This window comes from Diceros bicornis, chromosome X (assembly GCF_020826845.1).
Source record: "Diceros bicornis minor isolate mBicDic1 chromosome X, mDicBic1.mat.cur, whole genome shotgun sequence".
Classification (NCBI taxonomy): domain Eukaryota; kingdom Metazoa; phylum Chordata; class Mammalia; order Perissodactyla; family Rhinocerotidae; genus Diceros; species Diceros bicornis.
The window spans coordinates 125150124-125164812 of NC_080781.1; the positions used below are offsets into that span (position 1 = coordinate 125150124).

Here is a 14689-nt window from a genome sequence, read left to right on the forward strand (position 1 = left end):
GAGGGGGGAGCGGAGGTGGGGGTGGGGGTAAAACACAGAAAACTGCTTTCTCTTCCTATTTGAAGGGGCAAGATGTATTTTTCCATATTAAATATTTTGAGAAAGTTGAATGCAGCATTGTGCCAGATAATTAAAATGTAAATTTCAGTATCTATGCTTGCTTTGTGATTTTTTAAAATACATTTAAGTTAGTTGTCTTTTAAAACATGTGGTCAGCTGTTGTATTCACATATGGTCAAATGATCAAAGTCTGAACTCCTCTCTAATTGTCCCCCCGCTGCTCGTCTGCTCTGTCCGTGATCAAGGCCTCAGCAGGTGATGAGAAAGGCATGAGAACAGGCTGGAAGGAGAATGAGGCACCGAGAGGCCCAAGCTGAAAGAAATAAAGACTTCCAGTACATCACCCTGACAGTAAAGAGCGAAGGAAAAGTGACGTCTGGTTAGTAGTGCTTATATATTTTTTTGTTCGCCAATCTGCATACCTTTTTTCCCTAGCTAAATGCAAATGGAGCCTAGCCTGCTCCCAGAGATGGAGCCCCACACAGCAGCACCACCGCCGAAGAGTTGCATTTGTTTACTTGCCTCGGGAGGAAGCTGCTAAGTCCCACAGTTTATAGTATTTCACATGTTTGTGGAAATCATTGCAATTCTTTTCACTTCTGCTTGTCATTGTTTGCCTAGAGTTCACTTTGCCAGATGGCGCTTTATTGTCACTAGTGGTTACACCTCGCTATTGGATCAGTTCAAGACCAAATGGTGTGAAGAGCTTTCGTACTTAGAGGATTTAGTCAAACGTTCATTCTCTGCTATTCAGGCTGCTCGAGCACTAATTCATAAACGAGCCGGCTGACCTAGGAATGAAGGAAGGAGAAAAGGGCCCAGGTCTTTTTTCTCCTCTAAATTATTAATTTGCGTTCTATTTACAGTCCAAAGTGGGATGAATCATAATTAAGCAGGAATATCTTGCACAAACATAAATAAGATGCTAGAGAAGGGGTGGGGGGGGTGGAAACAAGATGCTGCATTATGTGAATTCTGCCAGAGTTTAAGGGGGTTTGCCACTCCACACGAAAACACAACCCATTATTTTCTCACAAGTCCTGATTCCTGATATTCTCTGGTCTCTTGTCAACGAACCAGTTCTATCAGCAAAAGCTGTGAATGATCTCATCAATATTTTTTTCTCAGGTATGTATTTTTCTGAAGGTTGCTGGATGTGAAATATTTTCAAATGTGAACACATTTTCAAAGATGGGAAGGGACCTTTAAAATCCAAGAGATTCCATTCATCTTACCTGCTTTATAACGGAGGTTTGGAGAGTCTGGACAAATTTTGGGTGGGTGCCTTTTCTGCTTTAGAAATTGGGTAATTTAGGGGCCTAAGATACACGGCATCATACTGTTTGTGTGTTTTAAAAAAAATTGATATGGTTGTTGCCTTTGTGAAGGCAAATCTTATTAATGAATCTCTTGGATGCTGCCCCAAGCTCTAGAACTTCTCTTCCTTTCTTCATCACATCTATTTAAATGGCTGAAAAGATGGTCCACTGAAACTAAGACGGGGGCAGCAGGGAAAGGGTTAAGCAAACAATAACTCAATTACTCCCCCTAATTTTGTTTCTTATGAAATATGAGGCCCTGTAGTTGTCGCCCTAGTTTTCTTTTTCCTTGGGATGGGAGTATAGCTTTACCTAACTATTCAAAGTGATGTTGAAAGGACAAAGAAAAGCACCGATGTGAAGGGGGAAGTTCTTTGGCAGAAGGCAGGTGCTGAGGGATTTGGAGGTTATTATAGAAAAAATCCTTGAAGCTCTTGGTGCAATGCCTTGGTGTAGTAAGAAAGGCAAACAGGATAATGGATTGTATCAACAGAGGGAGCGAACCCAAATCAAAAGACGTGATCTTGTTACTGTATGGCCCGATATTGTCCCTCTACAAAGGGCTGGTTGGCGCTAATCAAACACACTGCACTGTCGGCCTAATCACCTTGTCCTCAGAAGCCTATTGTTGTGCTGGGCAAGGCCCAGTTCACAGAACAGCCCGGATGATGATACCCGTTTTTCCAACGAAGGAAACAGAACGAGAGGTATAGGCTTTCTCCTTCATTACATTTTTTGCCCTGAGGTACAATGCAAAATTATGTAATAATAGTATCCCCGGGGCCTGATCCAAACCCAGGGGAAGCCACAGCAGTGGGGATTGCAGCTCTGCTTGGGAAGTAAGCACAGCTGGGAGGAACAAAGCATCGACTGGGGGCCCTCTGGTTTTTCCACACAACATTTCTGTACTGCGGCTCTTTGCTATGCTAAGTGGGCTACCAAGTAATTGGACCTACCCCCATGGCGGGGAGGAGACAGAGAAAGCTGGAAGGGCATAGTGAGAAAACAGGAACTGTTAAACTGGGGAGTCTGGTGGGGGTGGGGGTAGTGGGCGGAGGACTTTGAGCAGCTCCTCGAAACACAAGTATGAGGTAGGTAGAGAGAGTTAGTTTTAATATTAAACCATAAGTCTTGGCATTTTCCGTTTGGAAATGGGGTAAAAACTAGCTAAATATTAAATGTCTGGAGTTAAGAGGAAGCTTTTGTGCACTTTGGCAAGTCACCTTTTGGGGCCTCGGTTTCCTCATCTGAAAAATTTGAGAGAAGGGGTTCCACTTGAAATCTAAGTTCCCTTCTAGCTCTGGTATTCTGCAAGTCTGCATCGTCATGTTGTCTTGATTTTCATCTTTCTGTGAGAGTCAGTTGGGGGCAGCTAACTGATCCAGCTATATTGAGGCTCTGAATGATTTGAATCAGCTCAGGGACAGAATTAGATTAAAATGTTTGAATCTCTTATACTGTACACAGGAATCTTCTTTTGGCCAACAGATTTATGAAGAGTGGCTTGCTAAAAAGTACTTGCTCGTTTAGCCACCAGTTTTAAAAGGGTGGAATTGCTGGAAGTCTAGAGCTGCTACATTTTACAGCTGTTTTAGAGGCTGTCTCCCACTGTCCCTCTCTCCTTGCAAGGTTCAGAAATTCCTGGCTTTGGGTTCATATGGCTGAGGCCAATCAAATGCTTTCATCAGCTCGCCAATGGAGGTTGAGTGATATATTGCCACCAGTTAAAATTTGACCTACTCAATGACCCTCTTGCAAACATTAATTGTGCAGAACATCTTTCTCCTCCAACAAGAGTATCTTCTTGAAAAGGCCACTCATTTACTTAAGAGTTAGTCCAACTCATCCAACTTTGTTACAAAGCTTATCTTGTGCTACTTGGTGCAAGGATTACAGGGGAAAAGAATCATAGAGGTCTAAAATAAAGGTTAGGAAGAGACTATTTTCCTCAGAGACTTTGCAAACGATTACTAAAAAGGACCTTCTGAACTTCTATGAGATACTTATTTACCATAACAAAAACACAGCCCTAATCATCAGAGAATAGAAAGATGTATAACTAAGGCTTTACTTTAGCCGTGAAGGATTTTGTATAAAACCTTTGATTTGCCATGGGAAAGGAATGGCAAATTTTAAAGTGTAGAGAAATATCAAAACAGAATAAGCAATGATGGTCTGTCTTTCAAACCGGTTGATGGCTAAAGATAGGCTCTTTTTATTTAAGAAGAAAACAAACCACATTAAACAAACATTTCTTATCATGGAACCAATTGTATGCAATTTTATACAGATTTTCTAGTTGATCCTGTTGTGTGCCTTTGGAGGTATTAGGAGGGCATTGTTCTGAGATGTGCAAATATCTAAAAGGAGATTTTTTCTTTTTAATGAAAGTACAGAAGCTGCAGAACAGGAAAAAAACGGGAATCGTCTTGAAAATTACCTAAACAAATCCAGCTAACTACCGAGATATTCTTTCTACTTGATTTGATCCACTTCACCTATCATTTTAGAAATACTGTGCTTTTTAGGAAAACGATGTTAAACTGATCTGGAAACCTTGAGACTGTCTGCTGCATCCATGCTGTGTTTGCGTGCATATGCCAACGCAGCCAACACAGGCATGTTTTTTTAAATTAGCTTTTCCTTCCTGGAATTACAAGCTAGAGAAACTTCTTTTTCAGGCTCATTTCTTCATGCATCTGATTGGTGGAGAGGAAAGAGCAGTGAACGGGGAGTTGGATGGCTTTTAGCTTGAATCCCACCTCCACCAATTTGTAGCTGTGTGACCTTGGGCAAGTCACTTAACCTCGGAACTTCATCGATCAAATGAAGGAGTCAGAATTCCCTCCTGCTTTCAGCATCTGTGAAAGAAAATGTTGGTGAGCTTGTCTTGGTAATTATATCAACAATCCGATGCAAAATCCCCTGGAGTAGCTCTCTATCACTCCTGGGGGCAGGGCACTGTACTTCCGGCCCTGTGTCACCTTTGCTTTTCGAAGTTGGGAGAATGCCTGGAAACATCCCTGTAGGGGAGGTTTTATTGTCCTTGTTTTATGAGGAAACTGAGGCCCAGTGAAGTTGTGGTTTTCTCACTCTTTCACAGCTGACAAGTGACCAAGCAAAGGCTGAAACCCAAGCGTTCTAACTCCTCATCTAGCCTTTTCACCATGCTTCTAAACAAACTGGCCTTCCCACAGTTAGCTTTCAGTGAGAAATTAGCTTTGTTTTGAAATGCATCTGCTAAAGAGAATTCTTCAGATCCTATCCTAAAGAACATGTAGTGATTAATATAAAATCTCCAGCTAGGCAACTTTTACACATTCATCCAAGTCAGAGAGATACAGAACCAAGGTTCCCATGGCAACCTTTAGCCTTCCCCTTTGAGGAAGTGCATTACTGACACGGCCCTTCCTCAACCAATCCCTCAATACAGAAGCTTGAATATAAAGACCCTGGTAAGCTGGCCCTCTCCTGCTCTGAGAACAAGGCAAATACTTTTGTCCCTTCCTTTTTCTCCTTCCCCTTCTCCAAGTTTCCTTTACGGACCACTCTGTCCCCTGCCCCAGCCACAACCAGGCCGGAATTTTTGTGACAATTTTCTTTTTTTCCAGTGGGAATTATTTGTAAGGTTTTTTTTTTTTTTTTCAACTTGGGAAAATAAACTAGGACTAAAAGGAGAGTTTCAGTTCCTTCCTTCTTATTTGGGTGATGGTGGACAAGGTAACCCTGTAGCTAGGTTTATCATTCTGGGTACTGGGTTCATCTCCCCTTCTGTAGGGAGGCTTACCTTTAGGCTGACAGTATGGACTGAAATCATGGGCAAAGGACCTCAATTCCTTCACTCAGAGGTGGGTTTGGGTCTTCTCTGGCCTCAGACATGGGTGGAAGGACTGGGAGGGGTATGCTGCAACTCTAGCAAGACTCAAACTGTCTCCTAGCTAAAGTGTCCCAAAAAGGCAAACTTACTTCATGATAACTATAAGGCACTTTAGCCCTCAAGTATTTTAAGTGTGAATCTCAGTTTCACCTGCCCTTGTCTCCTCGTCTTCTAATCTAATAACCTTTGGAAAAAATAGTAACTCACATTAGCTTCTTCCAACTTGGTATACTGGTGCCTTGGATGTGAAATAAATCACTGAGCTCACTACCCCTCTGCAAGGAAGTCAGCAGTGACCAAGGGCCCTTTCTGCAAAACTTTGGGGAGCAGTTTTCTGTTGGCACTAACCTACTTTCATAATATAGAGAAATGGGATTTTTCTTTGCCATCCACATCCATTGACTCAATTTTTCAACAGTAATGAAGTGAAATTTAAGGAATCACTTTTTTTGTTTAAATATTTTTTTTTCAGATTTACCTAGATATATTTCAGATCTGGAAGGGATTTTACTAGCCTTGCTATCTTCGAACTGGTCTTTAATAGTGGGACTTTTAATTTTTTTTTTTTTTTTTTTTTTTTTTTTGTGAGGGAGATCAGCCCTGAGCTAACATCCGATGCTGATCCTCCTCTTTTTAGCCAAGGAAGATTGGCCCTGAGCTAACTTCTGTGCCCATCTTCCTCTACTTTATATGGGAGGCCGCCACAGCACAGATTGACAAGCGGTGCATCCGTGCATGCCTGGGATCCAAACCCATGAACCCCGCGCCGCCGAAGCAGAGTGCATGCACTTAACCACTTGCGCTGCTGGGCCGGCCCCTAATTTTTTTTTTAATTGTGGTAAAATACACATAAAATAAAATTTACCATCTTAACGATTTTTAAGTGGCATAAAGCACAGTAACATTGTTGTTCAACCATCACCACCATTCATCTCCAGAACTCTTTTTATCTTGCAAAACTGAAACTTGGTCTCCATTACACAATAACTCCCATTCCTTCAGGCCCTGATAACGACTATTCGACTTTTTGTCTGTATGCACTTTTCTATTTTAGATATTTCATATAAGTGGAGTCATAAAATGTTTGCCCTTTTGTGACCGGCTTATTTCACTTACCATAATGTTGTCAAGGTTAATCCATGTTGTAGCATGTGTCAGAATTCCTTTCCTTTTGAAGGCTGAATAATATTCCATTGTATGGATATACCACATTGTGTTTGTCCACTCATCTGTCAATGGACACTTGAGTTGCTTCCACTTATTGTCTATCATGAATGATGGTGCTATGAACATGGGAATAGGGACTTTTAATTTTTTTTCTATGAAATCTTGTAGATACCTACATAGAAGACTGATAAAAAATGATAACAAGATTCTCATTGTTTGGTGAAAGCGTTTCATTGTCAGGACAAATATAAAAGGGACTGGTGCATTCAACCTTCTTTTTTTCCAGGCAAGGAAAAGTCAGTCCAGAGAGGGAAAGAACACGTAGTAGGACACCCAGTAAGTTAAAGGCAGAGCATCTATAAGAACCAGGGCTCCTGACCTTGCTCTTTGCTATTTCCACTCTACTTGGCATCACTGGTTCGGGAAATGATAGCATTCTTTCCTAATATCTGCGTTGAGAACAGAGAAAACATTAGTATAATCCTGGGACAGTACTTTGATAGAGAACATGGTTTATATTAGGACTTGCATATTGAGATAGTTGTGAGTTTTTTTCCTGTGTCATTTCATTTTGCTCCAATAATCCTCTAGTAACAGTATGTGGTTTCCAGAGTGGAACTGCTGACATCGCTAACCAGGCACATCATGATACTCTAGCTTAGGAATGCGCTATTTGATTAATGAGATAATGGTTTCAGAGCCCTTTGAGCTGCTCAGAACAAAGACACTGGATAAATTCAAAGTGTTATTATTATGGCATTATCTCAGGACAGATATTTTGCTAAATATTTTCATTTCAGTATTAATCTTCAGATGTCTGCAAACATTCAGCTGCATTTACAGAATGATGCTTTTAAACAAGCCTGGGAAAACAATTGGATATCATAGAATATACTTGACCCTACTGAGTATTTCAAGATAACTGAAAATAGTTAGAAATGATGGTACCATAGCAACAAAATGAAACTTTAAAAATTTTGAAACCTATCTTTCCTAGAAAAGATTCTGTATTAGGTTTAATCTTTTTTTCATCTTTAATTGACATGAGTTGCTTTTCATGATGTTAATTTTTATTAGCTAATCTCATCCAGGATCAGCACAATTAAGATCTGAATGGTCATTTGTCATTTATCAAAAAAATATTGGGAAATGCTAAGCGTTCTTCATTATAGCATAATGGATTTCCGGATCTTCCTCGTTTTTAAGACGAGTCTGATTTTTTTTTAGGTCATCTCCACTTCTTGAAATTCCATACCTCTCATATAAGGGCCATCAAAGTGACAGGGCGAGCAAATGAAAAAAAGGGAAAAGCAGGTCTTCCCTAGAGGTGGAGAAGTTCTCTTTCCGCTGCGGCTCACACAGCAGTGTCCTGGAGGCTGGAAGTAACTACAAAGGAGAGGATGCTCATATCTGAGGCTTAAAAGGCAGGAAAGAAATCAGCATTTACTTAGCTGCTGTTAGGTGCCAGGCACTGGGCTTGGCCCAGTCCTAAATATTATCTCCTTTTATACTCATGCCAGTGCTGTATTCCTCTTTTTTATACTTGAAGAAACCGGGGCCCAGATTACGTAATTTGCTCCAGTAAACTGACTGAGTCTGAATTTGAACATAGGTTTTTTTCTGTCTGATTTTTCTTCCCTTGCACCAGCCTTATTAATTCTGCATATGGAGAGAAATAGACTGTTTGCAGTTGTCAAATATACATATCGTTGTGGTCACATCTATATATTTTAATCCACAAACACAAATGTCCAGGCTTCAGGGTGTGGGGTGGGGAAGAGAACTTGAAACAGCAGGAAGGAGACAGACAATGGGAGATAAGAGAGAAGGAGGCTAGAGCTTAGCGTTTAAGACCTGGATTTAAAGCCTCCCTTGACCACTTCTAGCTGTGTGTACTTGGGCAAGAAACAACCTCGCTGAGGCTCAGTTTCCTCACTTGAAAAACAGGGATAAACAGTACTCATCTCATAAGGTGATAGTGCCAGAAATGTGTTCAAGCCCGGAGCCTGGTGCTCAGGAAACGTTCTCTGTGGTTACTTTTATCTCCAAAAGACTCTGTGTTCTGACATATCACTGGATGTTTCCAGACAGAAGTGTAGATTAGTGATTGGGAAGGCAGCTGACAGGATTGGCCAATCCAAGTCAGAACACACAATATGGAGAAAGAGGATTTACACCCAGGGCTCCAGACTCCCCTCCTGAAGATCACGGGAGTTCCCAGAGCTGGACTGAAGCGTCAGTTGCACAGGGACAATAATGGGAGCTTTTCGCAGTTTGCAGATTGTTGATATATTTTTTCAATTATACATTTTTTTCTCCCGTAAATATTTATTAAACATTTAGTGCCTGCTACTATTCGTTCCTTCATCCAAAACACAGTTTCTGAGTGCCTTCTCTGTTCCAGACAATATTCTTGGCACTGGGGAAACAACAGTGAAAAAAAAATGAGGACAAAAATCCCTACCCTCATGGAGCTTACGTTCTAGTGGGGGAGGGAGATTATAAATAAGATAAATAGTTAAAATAGATAGTATGTCAGTGATAAGGGCTAAGGAGAAAAAAAGTGGGCAAAGGGCATAGGAAGTGTGGACAGGGTTTGAAATATTTGATGGGAAAGCCCTTCTGAGAAGGTGATATTTGACCTGAAGGAAGTGAAAGGGAGGATAATTCCAGGCAGAGAAAACAGCAAGTGCAAAGCCCCTGAGGAGGGAGCATGTTAGGAATGTTCTAGGAACTCAACGAAGGTCAGAGTAGTTGGCAGAATGAGTGGGAGACTGGTGGTGGGGCAGGAGAGGGGCAGGAACAGGGAAACAATCAGTTAAGGCCTTGTACAGATGATTTTTTGTAGATGAAAAAATGAGCAAGGAACTAGCAAATGAATAGAATAGAAACTTAGAAATAAATAATTTCTTAAAAATGTTTCAGATACTGATATTATTGTTGTTATTATTATTTTGATACAAAGACATGTACACATATAATAAAGCCAAATATTTTTGCAGGCAAAATGGTTGTCACTATTTTATGATGTGCCACAAAGGTCCCCACGACTTCCAAGTCCTTTGCCATCCGAACAAGTTGGCCAACCACAGCTAGTAAGCGGCAAAGGTAGAACTAGAACCTGGGCCTCCTGACTTCTCGGCGGGGTCCGCATGCCCCTCCTTCGTGCCTGAGGCATATCCTGCAACACAGACTCACTCAATACCACAAATGGAAGTGGCCTTGGAGGCCATCTAATCCAACTTCCTCATCATAGAGATGGGGAAGCTGAGTCACAGAGAGTAAAAATGACCTGCCAAATGGTAGCCAGTGTGTCAGCGACATAGCTAGAACCAGACTTCAGATCTTTGCTTCTTGTAGGCAGACTCTACACCCAGCTGTTGTTTTAGAAGCAGCTGTGGCTAGGAGAGAATTCATACCGTGGCCTGGGACCAAGATCTAGGACCTAAGGGGTAGAGCTAAGTTGATTTTAGGGGACGAGGTGACTAAAGACTCTGGGCTGATGCATTGTTGCAACCAAGGCAGGGCCTGGTGTTAAAGGGATCCTGTGCCTTCCAGGGGCTGGGAGTGGGGATAGACCTGGTAAATTTGTATCCTAGAACATTTTTGAACATCTTCAGAAGGCCACCCATGAAGTTCATATGTTTCCTTCTGATTTGTGTCTTAGGTGCTGTGCAGATGTGTCTGGAATCTGTTTAGCTGAGAAAATACCATGCAGTGGCAAATGTTCTTGCTGTGTGGGCTGAGCTGGTTGCTTCTTGCTGCCACCAGCCTATGTTGAGTCTTTTCTTATATTATAGCAAGTTGGTCTGAGGTGGGCACGTGGCAGAAAGAAAGAGAACCTTCTAATAACCATCTGGGGCAGCCTAGCTGTAAAGCCAGTGTGTGCAACACAGACTCACTCAATATCAGAGCTGGAAGTGGCCTTGGAGGTCATCTAATCCAACTTCCCTCTTATGCAGATGAGAAAACTGAGTCACAGAGAGCAAAAGTGACCTGCAAAAGTTAGCTAGCATGTCAGTGACATGCTAGAACTAGACCTCAGATCTCCTTTGCCATATGTACTGGAATGTGTGCTGACCCTCCAGCTTGCAGATGATACCATGACATCTCAGATAAGGGGCAAGGCCCATTCATGATTATAATGTGCTTATTATTAGAAATTTCCAGTTGACTGACTTAATCTCTTGAAAAAGATGTAGCTTAGGAACTTTTCCAAGCTTTGCTTGGGGTGGGCATTGATTAGTTCCAGGGTCAAGTTCCTTTGCCCATGGCTTGGGTTTGGAGAGGTGGAATTGGGACCAACAGGAGTCAGTCAGAGGCTGCTCCCCTGGAAAACCTGCCTAATGCCTAGCAGTGTAGAGTTTAGCCTGGTCTGCTTCCAGTCCTCTACCTGTGTGTAGGCACTTGTTGGAGTTCACATCCATCCAGTCCTTTCTGTGTCTAGCCCTCTCTTCCACGGAAGCTTGAGAAGCAGACATCGCACAGCCTGAAGAGCCCACATCTGCAGTGGAGGTGCTGGGAGCCCACTAGTGAGGCAGCTGTGAGTCCTTAGACATGTGTTAGTGCTGATGGCTCAAGGCCAAGTGAAATCTCAGGCTCCAATCATGTGGCTACCCTCTGTAAAAGTTGGCTGTCTGAAAGAATGCAAAAGGAAAATCAGAACCGCCTGTACACTTCTCCCTGTCGTAGTTGGTATTGAGCTGAAGTTCAATCCCACTCAAGTCCCACTGATGTTAGGGAGATCCTTTAGTATCATTTGGAAACCCAGACACCTGGTTTTGCCATTTGTACACTCTCATGACTCATCGCCATACTCCACTCACCTCTGAGATGAGAGTGGCTTTCCCAGCTGGAGGTTGCCTTTGTGTGGATTGTTGGTTGGCTACATTTCCAGAAGGGAGTAAAATGTTCATGGCTTAGGTGTTATCTTGGAGATCAGGACAAAAAAGTACAGAATAACACGATGTTGCTCTGTGAAAACTGGAATGTAGTTATCTTGCTTCTGGGAAAATGTCATATCCTGGTCAATGACTGAGATAAAGGAAGGAGCCAGGGGTCTATGAAATATGCTTGAGGCACTCTTTAAACCCCTTTTGCATAGGCTGCAAACTAGCTACAAGTAGATATGCATTGTGTTCAACCGCAACTTTTTAATGAAAAATAATAGCACCAAAAGAGGGTGGGGGTAGAAGTGGGGAGGTGCTTGGAACTGACAATATTGCATTATTTTCAGAGAACTACAATGTGTTCTGCTTGAACAAAAGGAAGTTGGGCTGTGATAATATAATTCTGGATTCCATGGAATGTTGTGGCTCAGAGAGGCAAGAGATAAAAGACAGAGAAACAATATAGTGGTAAGTTTCGGGGGTTTTATTTTATATTAAAACATCATTTATCACAAATATGGACTGAATGTGCGTAGAAGAAGATTATTATATTTCTGTACCTCAAAATGACAACATGCTCACTAGGCAGTGCTTTGTATTATCTGAAAAATACCAAGGGCTCCTCATCTTAGCCTTTGTCCTAAAATGCTTGCAAAATAATTCCCAAAAAGGTGTGCTGGCAATCGATGGCCGCTTAGCCAGAGGGAAATAAATAGCCCACTTGAAACTACCTGAGAAACCTCTTTACTGTCAGAACATATGTCCATGCCCCATTGCCCTGTGTTCGAGCATGTTTCTTCCATTACAGATCAGGGTGTGTGAGTTAGAGAGCCACGGAACCATAGGCCAGACATAATTTATGCAGATTTGCCCAAGTTTATATAGTAGTTTGTTATTCAACACAAAAGCAGCCACCATAGCAACCTCAGGATCACAAAATGCTTATGGTACCTCTGAGAAACAGATCATCGTCTTGCAAAGATGTTGAAGCTTACGAATGTTCCACAGCCACATAGTTCATCTTTGCCCTGTGTGAACCGGAGAGCCGCATGGCTAAATGCTTCTTTCTTCTTGGTGTGATCTTAAAGTCCCATTAATACGCTGTGTGCGTTAGGTAAGCTGGCTAGCAAGCAGATTTGTTCCTCTCTCACAGTTTGTTTTTCATTTTCATTTCCTTAATGATTTGAAAACTTATTTTCAAAGGTTCCTCGGACAGGGCCCAGTGGCGCTGTGCTGGCCCTGGCTTCCTTTGCTGCCAAAGTGCAGACCCTCTGCAGTTGAACAGAACAAGGCCTTTGAGTTGCTAACTGGTGAGGGATACAGTAATGAGCTCCAGCTGTGAAGTGCAGGCTCCAAGGAACTGGAGGGGAGCCCAAATGGAGAGACTCTGGTCGATTCTGGGAAGCCTGGCTTTCGGTGCCCTTAGCTCCCCTGTTTTGGTATCCAGGACCTAGGGCCAAACTCAAGCTGGTGGCCCTGCTTCTGAAAACCCATAGGGAACTGCAAGTGTCCTTCACGTGCTGGATGCGGCAGACTCCCAGCCCATGGGTCTTGGCTTTCACCTGTTTTAGGCCCCTATAGTGGAGTGCAGATAAACTGGGTCTCTAAAAAATAAATGCAATCTCTCATTTGTAGGGTCTGCAGATTTGTAGGGTCTGCAAATTCTCCTACCATAGCCCGATTTCAAACTACCAACAGCTTAACAACTGGCCCGCAAAATTCCTGGAAATTTAACCAATGGCTCCAGCACGCTGTTGCCCCAGGTTATCTCATTTGTTATCCACAGCCGGTCTCACAGATAGGTTGGTGTCCTCAAGCCCATTTAACAGAAGAGGAAACAGGCTCAGAGGACTTCATGCAGGGATTCTCAAACTTTATTGTGCATATGAATCACCTGGGGATCTTGTTAAAGGGGGAACCTGTGATTCTGCATTTTTAACAAGTTCCCATGTGACAAGTTTCCACAGTTAATTAAAGGTGCAGTCAACCTCTGGAAAAGAAGAGGAGGAGGCTAAAAGATGGCTTCTCACAACTGACAAATCACACTCTGACCCCCTCCTCCAAGCCACACCCTTTGATTCCTCAATCAATTCCACTACAGGAATGTTCAGGGACCCTACTTGGCCCTCCCAGCAGCCACTGGCAAGGACCATAGGACACAACAGAGACCGCCCTTTAGGGCAGAAGGGGAGCTGGTTTTCTCTCCAGGCTCACAGGTTAGTAACATGCACAAGGCAGAGCTTTGATTCAGGGCTGCAGGAAGGCCTTTGGCATGACCCAATCCTGGTCATATAAAGCAACCCCCTTCTGTTCTTGAGTTTGGTCACATTATGTGACTTTGGGGGTATTCCACCCCTAGGGATTTGCTCAAATGCTGTATTTTCACTCCTCTCTGGGTCTTAGAGGAAAATCTGTTGCTGCATATTGTAGAGGAGCCAAAAATTGATGCCATTTTCTGTTCAATTAACAATTATAAACTCAGGGGCTGAAATCAGCATCCCAGAAAACAATTACAAATGAGCTAATACGGGTCCTGTTTTCACTCAAATTTATCACCTAAAAATGAAGACTTGGAAGGACTGGAGAGATGATTGAGTGGAGAAACCCAAGGTAAGGAGACTTTGTGCCTAGGATGGTGCTGAATTCTGAGAAGGACACACAACAGTATTCCTCACATCAGAGAGCCTGAAATCCAATCGGGCAATGTACACCCATGAGACAGTTCAGGTATGGGCCATCATATAGTACAAAGTGCAATTGTGCAATAAGATTTAGCTTATGTTTATTGTACAAATTGCTGAAATGTGTATGGGCAGGGCTACTGTCTAGACTGCCAGAGCACAATTGTCAGGGGAACGTTCTCCATTCCTGTTTTAAGACTTTTCATTCAATGGGGCAATCAAAAGATTCAGATGTATCCAAGATATTTTCTAGTTAATGGAATGCACGAGCAAAGGATTCTTTTCCTTTGGAGATTGTCTCACAATCAAAACCATCTTTCTAGTAAGATGATTTTATCCCGATACTCAGCTCCAATTCTTTTTTTATTTTCTTCGCCTGAGTCTGGACAAAGCAAGTGATTCATGATGATCCATTTATTCGCTGCCAAAATGTATGTTTGCTGTTATAGAGACATAAGCTTAACTGTGTCTCTCTCCTTGGCTTTATCCTCCTAACCAATCCCATTCTGTGTCAAGTACAGGAATAGCTTTGTGTTTATAGGGCAAGGGTGTGCATGGGCACATATCTTCCACCTTCCAACCTGTGGAAATCCCCCTCATCCTCTCAGGCCCAATTTGAAATGCCATATTCTCTGGGAAGCCTTCCCCAATCCCCATAGTTAGTTAGAAACTATTATATTTTCCTCTAGTCTGCAA

The 14689-nt window shown here is 42.4% G+C and overlaps 1 long non-coding RNA gene across 2 annotated transcripts in view; it reads left to right on the forward strand.

Annotated features, from left to right (window-relative positions):
- The window catches only part of LOC131401486 (uncharacterized), an 84009-nt gene that overhangs the window by 56259 nt on the left and 13061 nt on the right, over positions 1–14689 (forward strand). For both annotated transcript variants that reach the window (XR_009217692.1, XR_009217691.1), the window contains exons 4-6: positions 306–439; positions 11660–11780; positions 13414–13528. This is a non-coding gene — a long non-coding RNA (uncharacterized LOC131401486). The remainder of the gene's footprint in view (positions 1–305; positions 440–11659; positions 11781–13413; positions 13529–14689) is intronic.